Genomic DNA, 10,551 nt, shown 5'->3' with positions numbered 1-10,551 from the left:
AACAGAATTGGGTGCCAAAATTAACAGGGAAAATGCACTTGGAATGCATTTAAACTCAAATCATAACTTTAAAAAATTTCTATTCCAACCCTCTCAATTTAGGTAAAGGAACTGAGGCAAACAGCCAATCAACTAGCACTTAATAAATGCCTACTATATGCCAGGCATCGTGCTACCAAAAAAAAAAAAAATCCTTGCCCTTAAGGATCCCAAATTCTAATGGGAAAGACATTGCATATACATATGTAACATAGATAATGGATAGGAAGGAAGGAAGGAAGGAAGGAAGGAAGGAAGGAAGGAAGGAAGGAAGGAAGGAAGGAAGGAAGGAAGGAAGGAAGGAAGGAAGGAAGGAAGGAAGGAAGGAAGGAAGGAAGGAAGGAAGGAAGGAAGGAAGGAAGGAAGGAAGGAAGGAAGGAAGGAAGGGAGGGAGGGAGGGAGGGAAGGAGGGAGAGGGAGGGAAGGGAGGGAGGGGGAGGGAAGGAGAGAGAGAAGGAGGGAGGGAAAATGGAGGTTATCTCAGAAGGAAAGCCCCGGGTAATGTGTGGAGGGAGGAGGGAGAACAGAACAGGAAAGACCTCCTGAAAGACAAGATTGCAGCTGAATTTTGAAGAAAGCCAAGAGGAAAAGGTAAGGAAGCAAGATATTCCAGACCCAAAGTACAACCACTGTAAAGTGTGGGGAATAACACAAAGTAAGCAATATGCTCATGGGCAGTGAGTGATAGGGACAAGATTAAAATCTAACAATAATTTTACAATTAAATTCCATAAGTATCTACTATGTAAAAGAAAATATATGCTGAGTGCTATTGACAGAAAAGCAAAAACAAGGGCTTTCAATGAATTTATAGCCTACTGAGGAATACCCCATGTACTAAAACAGAAAATTGAAATGAAAAATAAGGAAATTTTGGGACAAGATGACAAAGACCACTCTCTGAAAAGACCAAGGCACCACAGAAGAAGTGGTACCTTAGCTTGTCATTCTATTTGTTCAGTTGTTTCTTTCAATCATGTCTGGTTCTTTGTGAGCTATCTGGGTTTGTCTTGGCAAAGACTAGAATGTCTCATTTTATAGATGAGACTATCATAGTTAAATGACTTGTTCAGGGTCTCACAGCTAGTAAGTGTTTGAGGTCAGATTTGAACTCAGGAAGATGAATGTTCCTAAATCTAAGTCTAATACTGTAACCTCTATGTCACCTAGCTGCCCCTTTCTGATCCCTATAGGAATATGAGAATTCAGAAAGGTAGAAATGAGAAGGAAGAACTTTTATGACAGGGTGAATGTTTTCTGTAAATCAATGGAGGTGGAAGATGTAATATTTAATTAAATCCTGTTTGGCTAAAATCTGGATGAAGGTGAATGAAGAAAGGTTGTAGGAAATAAAACTGGAGCAGTAGATTAGAGGAGGGTCTGTGGGAGAATAAGATCATGTATACTATTAGCGAAACTATGAATTTGGTTTAGTCATTATGGAAAGTAATTTGGAACTATGCTCCAAAAAGTGACTAAATTGTACATACCTTTGACTCAACTATATTACTACTAGACCTATATCCCAAAGAAATTTTCTAAGAGAAAGGGAGAAAGCACTTACTGGAAAATAGCTAAACACATTGAGGGTATATAACACAAGAGAATATTGTGTTATAATGACAATTATAATGAAATTATAAAGAAATGACAAAAGGAAATTAGGAACACCCCTATGAACTGGTGCTCTTCCTTTATTGGGATTTCTCCACCTTTTATCAGATGCTCACTTAATTTTAGTTCTAAAGAACATTATACTTCTGATCCCTCTTCCCCTAACTTCTCTTTCTGCCTTCACTCTACCTCCCATTTTTCAGCTTCTTTTTGTCTGTCATCTTCTCTTATTAGATTATAAACCCCTTGAGGGCAGGAGTATTTCTTTTTTCTATCTGTATCACCAGCACTTAAAATAGTGCCTGCTACACAGTAGGTATTTAATAAATGCTTATTGAATTGATGCATAGGGAAGTGATGAGAACTAGAGCAATTTATACAATGATATTATGGATACAAACAACTCTGAAAGGCTTTAAATTTGTGATTAATGCAATGACAGAAAATAAATTCAGAGGACTGGGGAGGAATCATACCATCCATCTCTTGCCAAACAGATGAGAGACTTGAAATACAGAAGGTCACATACATTTTTAGACATGGCTAATGTCCAAAGGTGGGAATCTGCTTTTTCTGGACTGTATCAACCATGTTCCTTTCTATTGTCTCCTGAGTGGTATTCAACATGAATTTCTTCTAGACTCTAATATTTCATGAATCATAGGCATACAATTATATTGCATAGGATACTGGCATTTTAAAATGGATCTTCATTTTATAAAGAAGTTTAGGGAGTATGTAAGAAGCTGGACCTTTATTGGAACATAATTCAGACTGCTCTTCCCTTATTTAATTCTGGAGCTAGTATATTTTCTATAACCAATGTCTGCCCAACATGTAAGTACAGTTTACATGTGTTTGCATATGAAAATATAAATATACCTATATTTATATACAATCCATCCATTTAATGTGCATATACATACACATTTATTTATACATATAAACACGAGTCCAATTATCCATTGAGTATTTGTATATTTATGGATATACGTATGTGTACATGTATAGGGAAATATAGATATATGCAGCTAGATGGCACAGTGAAAAGAATGCTGGGTCTGAAATCAGACTCATCTTCCTAAGTTCAAATCTGGACTTAGATATTTAATGACTGTGTGCCTTAACCTTATTTGTCTCAGTTTCCTCATTTGTAAAATGAATTGGAAAAGGAATGGCAAATCATTCCAGTAGCTTTACTTAAAAAAAAAGGGGGGGGGGAAATCAGTCAGATATTACTGAAGCAACTGAACAACAGCAAACATATATATACATGCACATGTATGTCATAGGTATAGACATTGACACACAGACACACAGACACAGACACAGACACACACACACACACACACACACACACACACACACACACATAAATGATGGATCCAAAAGCATCATCTATTCTATGGAGTTCAATAGAGTTCCATCTAATTGTATGTCATACGCTTGACAAAAGATTTCTTTTTCCTGTGGGTGCTTAAGTCACTTGTTTTTGACTGGTTACAGATATCATTCAAGCTCTGCATTATCCTGGGGCTTAATGCAATGAACCAGGAGCATCTGTAAGACATTACTTAGAGCAAGAGTTCTTAACATTTTCTGTGTCACAGACCCCTTTGGCAGACTAGTGAAATCAATGGATTCCTTCTCAGAATATTGTAATAATCATTGAAGAAAGTAAGATGTTAGTGAAAATAAAATAGGAAGTGCACATTCCCCCTAAAATGTGCACTCTTTCTGTGCATCCCAGGTTAAGAACCTGTGTTTTAGAGGGACTCCCCATTCAACATGGATACTGTCTTGATTCTCTTTCATGTCAGTGACAAACTCCTTTGGCAAGCATACATCTCTTTGTTTTCCACCTCATTTGCATTAATTATGAAAAGGTTGTTGAAAATAGCAATTTTCGTTGGGTTTTTTGTTGAGGAATCTTGCATTAATTTCTTGGATATATGGGAAATGTTATGTTGGAAGAAAACCTCAAGTTGTTTATTTCTGTCTACCGAATAAAAAATTCTTTTTAAAAAATAATTAACAAGCAAAATATGGGATCTTATCATTGCTATATTTCAGCCAATTGTGTGATAGTAAACATGTGGTCTCCTGCAGAATATTACTTGAGAAACCTTACCTATTTTCTATACATATGCTCCTTAAGAGTACCTTTCAAAATGTATTTATTATTCTCATGAGAAATTTTGTATCCATGAGAAAGTGGGTATGCTAATCAGTATAAATACAGGATCTGATACTTGAATAAGACTGAACACGTCTTAATGCTGTGCAGAAGGAGATATAGAGAAGGAGAAAGAGAATGAAGAATATTGACAGGACAACCTCCTAGAGGATATGGAAGGAGCTGGGAGCAAGGGCACTGAAAGAGGGAACTAACTTTGGCAAGGAGAAGAACTACTTGTTTGTCAGAGACAGAAGGAATGAATGGATGATGAGCTGGGAGGTTTTGAAGTGTGGAAGAGTAGAAGCGAGGGGATTTTAAATGCATGGCTCAGATTTATTCAGAATAAAAGAATATATAAGAAGTCATCTGCTGAGAATTAAGTGGGTAATCTTTGAAGGTTGAGAAGAGAGGAGAAATTTTGGAAAAACTAATGCAAAGAGCACATAATAGAGAATCAATCCAGAACAAGAACAACTTTTATGCATCAATGAGGGCCCAGTTGAGATTAAATAACATGAATATGTAGTTAACCCAGGCAGCACAGCTGCATGACTTCGTCCAGCATCACTGAATGGTTTGAAAGTAGGAGAAAAGTAAACAGATGGTGGGCGTGACCCAAGGTTGTGGATTGGCAGGGCATGAATGATGGAAGGACAAGAGGGCAAGGAACACAAAGGTGGAAGACAGTCCAGAGTTCAAATGGTCATCTACAAATATGGTCAAGACTATGAAGGGAGAAAAGTGAAGTCAGAGCAGAGGTGATGGACTTGGAAAACAGGGAGAGATTGCATGGCTGTATGTCACTGTAAGGACAAAGACTAGTTTAGGGGGAGTGAAGTAGAGAGAGAGATGGAAAGGGGATTATAATAAAAAGGGGCAGTTATTATAAACATTGTATAATGATAAAATGTATTATTGGTATTCTTTTAATAGACTTTTGAGTCTGGTAATGTATTCTATAATTTCCCCCACTTTTTAGGGGTATCTTCTCTTTCCTGAAATGTCATGTGAAATGATCACTTAAAGTTTTCAAGATTGTCTCAACTCTAGCCCAAGTGTATTGTTGGTCTGGTACAACCAGTCTTGTCCATTCTGACTTCGGGAATGACTTTTCTACTTTCTCTGTTACACAATGGAGATAGAAATGTTAAACTCTAAATATGGTCATCCTTCTATCACTAGTGATGAAAGTAAGTCATTACAAAAACATTGATAAATTTATTCCATTGTCTTTTGTTCTCTTGACACTTTCCTCTAAGGATATTCCTTTCCTTTTTTCCATTTAAAAATATTTTATTTTTTTCCAATTACATGTAAATATAGTTTATAACATTTATTTTTATAAGACTTTGATTTCCAGTTTTTCTCTCTCTTCTTCCCCCATGATAGCAAGCAATATGATATAGGTTATACATGTACAATTATATTAAACATATTTCTACATTGCTCATGTTGCGAAAGAAAAATCAGACCAAAAGATGAAAAAAAAAATAACAAAAAAGTAAAAATAATATGCTTCTATCGACATTCAGACTTCACTGTTCTTTCTCTGGATATGGATAGCATTTTCCATCATGAGTCTTTTGGAATTAATTTAGACCATTGTGTTGCTGAGAAAAGCAGTCTACCAATCAAAATTGATCATAACTTAGTGTTGCTGTTACTAAGTACAATTTTTTTTCTGGTTCTGCTCACTTCACTCAGCATCAGTTCATGTAAGTCCAGGTTTTTCTGAAAAAGAATATTTGTGAGATAACAGGGCAGCTGAATCTCATGTTGAGCTTTCATAGAATTACAAAATTACAGAGTTAGAAGACAGTGGAGGTTATCCAGTCCATACCACAGAATATGGCAAGAATACCTTTTACAGAATACCCAAGTAGAATTCATTGCTTATATCTCTGAGGTAGAGTACACTGACACCTGAGGCAGCCCTTTCCACTTTAAGGTGATTCTAATTATTGGGAATTTGGTGTTTTTCTTTTCTTTTCTTAGAACAAGCCTCAATTTACTCTTTGCAATGTCCTTTGTATTTCCTGCTATGGCCAAACAAAATAAGTCCAGTCTCTTGGCTCACCATAAGAAGTCTTCAAATATTAGAAGTTATCATAACTTCATTCAGTCTTTTCTTCTCTAAGTTAAATATTTCCAGTTCTTTTCACAGCTTTTTAAAAGGCACAAATCTGTTTTATAAATCAATCGGAATTAAATGACTTACCCAGGGCAAGACAACTAGTAAGTGTCTGAGGTCAGATTTGAACTTATATCCTCCTGACTCTAGAGCTGGTGTGCTATCCACTATGCATTCTATGTAGCATGTCTTTTTTATTAATAGTTTTTTATTTTCAAAATACATGCAAAAGTATTTTTCAACATTCAACATTGCAAAACCTTGTTTTCCAAATTTTTCTCCCTCCCTTCTCCCCACCCTCTCCCCTAGACAGCAAGTAATCCAATATGTTAAACACGTACAATTCTTCTAAAACATTTTCCACATTTATATGTTATTCTCTTTTCTTTATTTCTTTTTAGCTTTTTATTTTCAAAATATATAGTTTTCAACATTCTCCCTTGAAAAACCTTTTGTTCCAAATTTTTCCTCCCTCCTCTCACCCCCTTCCTTAGAAAGCAGGTAATCCAATATATGTTAAACATGTGCAATTCTTCTATACACATTTCCACAATTATCATGCTGCACAAGAAAAATCAGATCAAAAAGGGGAAAAATGAGATACAAAACAAAACAAAAGCAAACAACAACCAACAAAGTGAAAATACTTTCTGGATGCAGATGATTCTCTCCATCACAGGCATATTGGAATTCGCCTGAATTACCTCATTAGTATAAGTCTTGAGACTACTATTCTGGCTGTTTGTCATCCTCTAAATGTTTTCCAGCTTGCAAATGTCTAAACTAAAATGCTGTACTCAGAAACTCTACAAATGGAGATGTGATAACAGTGGAATACAGTATGAATATTATTTTCTTAGATCTGGATGTTATGTTTTTATAATAGGTTTTGGAAGACTTATATCAATTAATGTCTCATTATTAGGGGGCAGTAGTTGGTGTAGTGGATAGAGCACCAGCCCTGAAGTCAAATCTGGCCTTAGACACTTAACACTTCCTAGCTGTGTGACCCTGGACAAATCACTTAACCCCAATTGCCTCAGCGGGGAAAAAAAAGAAAAGAAAAGAAAAAAAGAAAAGAAAAAGAAAAGAAAACGAATGTCTCATATTAAACTTGTGGTTCACTAAAATCTCCAGATTTTTTTTAGAATAACTGTTTTCTATCCATATTGCCTTCCTGCCCATAATGTACTTATAAAATTGATGGGTTTTATCTGTTTAAGACTTTATATTTATCACTACCAAAAGCCATTTATTTAACTTTCCAACATTCTACATTGTCAACATATCTTTTTGAATCCTTATTGTGTTATCCATTGTATTAGCAACCCCTCCTAGCTTTGTGTCATCCACAAATTTGCCATCTATGACTTTATGTAAGCATGCCATCTATGACTTTAATCCAACTCATTGATAAAAAATGTTAAACCAAAAAATCTTGGCACAGTCCACTAGAGATATCATTCCAAAGTGATATTAGCCTATTAATGATAATTCTTTGTATCAAACAATTCAACCAATTCCAAATCCAACTAATATCTTGCTTATTTATATTTTTTATATATTGGTTATAACTATATCTCACCCCACTCCATATTTTCCACAAAAATAGTACAAAATATTTTTAAATATTTTGCTAAATTCTAATATGTGGACTTCCTAATGAGTGGAGAAAGGGCTGGAAGGAGAGGGATAATTGGGGACACAGCTTTTTTTAATGAATTTTAAAAGAAAGTATAACTATTTTTAAATTTTTATTTAAAACAAATACAAAATATTAAAAGAAAAAATTGCTATGTACATTATAGAACATGAGAAGATTCAAAATATACAGCAAGAATTTTCTATTTCTAGAAACCCTACACAATAAATAATACACATTATGTTCAGAGCTGTCCATCTTTTCTTTACTTTCTTGTAAGTTTTATTTTGTTCAAATGTAACTTTTTAAAATAAAATCTGATTTAATACTTCACTTCCAATTTTTTTTTACTTTTTAATTTTTTTATTATTTTAGCTTTTTATTTACAAGATATATGCATGGGCAATTTTTCAGCATTGACAATTGCGAAACCTTTTGTTCCAATTTTTCCCCTTCTTCCCCCCACCTCCTCCCCCAGATGGCAGGTTGACCAAAACATGCTAAATATGTTAAAGTGTAAATTAAATATAATATATGTATTCATGTCCAAAGAGTTATTTTGCTGTACAAAAAGAATCGGACTTTGAAATAGTGTACAATTAACTTGTGAAGGAAATCAAAAATGCAGCCGGACAAAAATAGAGGAATTGGGAATTCTACATAGTGGTTCACAGTCATCTCCCAGAGTTCTTTCGCTGAGTGTAGCTGGTTCAGTTCATTACTGCTCTACCTGAGCCGATTTGGTTCATCTCATTGTTGAAAATGACCTCGTCCATCAGAATTGATCATCATATAGTATTGTTGTTGAAGTATATAATGATCTCCTGGTCCTGCTCATTTCACTCAGCATCAGTTCATGTAAGTCTCTCCAGACCTTTCTGAAATTCTCCTGCTGGTCACTTCCAATGCTTTTTAATTGTTTGGTGAGTGTTTGTACTCTTCCAGCAAATCAGTCTGTTTTCTAATTGCGTCAATTTTGTTGCTATATTTCTCTTCTTGGCAACTAAGTCAATTATTTGTCAGTTAAGGTAACTGATTTTTAATATCTCTCAGATTCCAAAAAAATGCAAATAATTCTGTTTGATTCAACAAAACTTCTTAGTAACCATCACTTATATGCAGGGCATAATCAGAGTCAATCTTTATTTTTTTTTAATTTCCCATTATTTATCACTAGTGGCTCATTCGAATAGGGGCATTAGAAGCTACTGAAATTTTTCAGTATCTTTGTCTCCTCTCTAGTTTTTTTTTTCTACTTGATATTAACTTGTTCTTAACTTTAGTTGATGATTGACTGAACCCCAAAATTCAGTCTTATTATGACACCCACATTAGTAACCAGACATTTCCTGTCTGTTAAGTTAGAGCCAATTTTTTTTTTCTTTATTATTGTTCTCTGTTCACCAGAAAGTACCTTTCAATTCACTTGTGAAAGAAAGAACTCATGATATGTAAAAATGAAACTCCTAAGTAGTCTATCAGCCTCTGGCCTCTTTTTGTTTCTAAAACTTGAACCAGATTTTCTAACATATTTTCCCCGTCATCCTCTGTGCCCATTTGGATGAACATTGTTTAATACCAAAGTACATGTTGACTTATTCTGAAGTATTTTGTCAATATCTTCATGGACTTTTTCTACCTTTTCATCATCAGATGGTGATACTTAAACTGCAATTATCAACATGGTGATCTTTTTTACCCAGGCTCAACATGAGCTCTACAAGACAAAATGACCACTTGTATTATGAAAGATTTCCTGATGCCTTTAGGCACAAAATTAAATCAACTCTGGCTTACTACTTAGTTTGCCTCCCTAAAATGAATCTATAATATATTCTTCCAAATTCCTTTTTTTTTTTAGTATGGTAAAACCTACTAGAAAGTGATTTGCTGTTTCCCTCTCCAAATCATTTTTCAGATGAGAAGAATATGGTTGGGTGACTTGCCCAGGGTCCCATAGTAAGTGTCTGAAGTTTGATTTGAACTCAGATTCTCCTGACACCAAGACTAGTGCTCTATCTTCTGTACTACCCAGTTATTAGCATAACCTTTAAGAACTAGCATTTCCTCCACACTACAATATCTACAATTGTTATACAGCATGTTACTGTTTGCAAAACACCTTACAAATAATTCTCTTTTTTATCTTCACATCAGCCTTAAGAAATAGATATTCACTGTTATTATTCTCATTTAAAGATGAAGAAAATCATGCCTTTGAATTTTATTGCCTGAGCACTCTTGGACAAATTATAGCTTTCTTGGGCCTCAGTTTCCCTTTCTGTAAAATGATTGATGGCATCTGAGGTTCTTTCCAGCTCTGTTTCTATCATCCTGTAATCCAAACTAGTAAGATTTGAAGTCAGGATTAGAACTCAGCTCCTATAACTTCAATGCCTGTATTTTCTTTATAATACATCAGCTCCTAGTTCTGAAAACTTAAAGCTTCTCATTTCACAATTAAAGGAAAGGGAAAATAATGTTAATAAAACTACCTTTGGCTATTATTAATAAAAGAAAACCACTTCCAATATCATCCTAACATAAATTGTTTGGGTTTTTATGCTTCTAAGATTTTTTAATAGGAGAATTAATCCAAAATTGTAGTCTCAAAGAGCCCTTAGGGTCAGGGACAAGATCAAAACATTAATTACAACATTTGATGTTCTATTGAAACTTGGAACAAAGAAAAGAAAAATATCATAGTTCTTTGAGATTCGAGGAAATTCTCTTTTTTTAATTTGAAGATTGCCTGTTTATCTAAGAGATAGAAATGGAAGAATTCACTATGTGAAGAATCAGAGAAAACCTTAAATCTTTATATCCTCAGGGATTCATGAAAGGCTTCAGGAAGAAGCACAGAATCACCACTTTAGAGCTAGACCATCTGACTCAATCCCTTGTTTTACAAATAAGGAAAACTGAACCTACCTGACCTTGGATTAC

The sequence above is a fragment of the Sminthopsis crassicaudata genome, chromosome 4 (assembly GCF_048593235.1).
Source record: "Sminthopsis crassicaudata isolate SCR6 chromosome 4, ASM4859323v1, whole genome shotgun sequence".
NCBI lineage: Eukaryota > Metazoa > Chordata > Mammalia > Dasyuromorphia > Dasyuridae > Sminthopsis > Sminthopsis crassicaudata.
Note: the sequence above shows the minus strand (reverse complement) of the source record.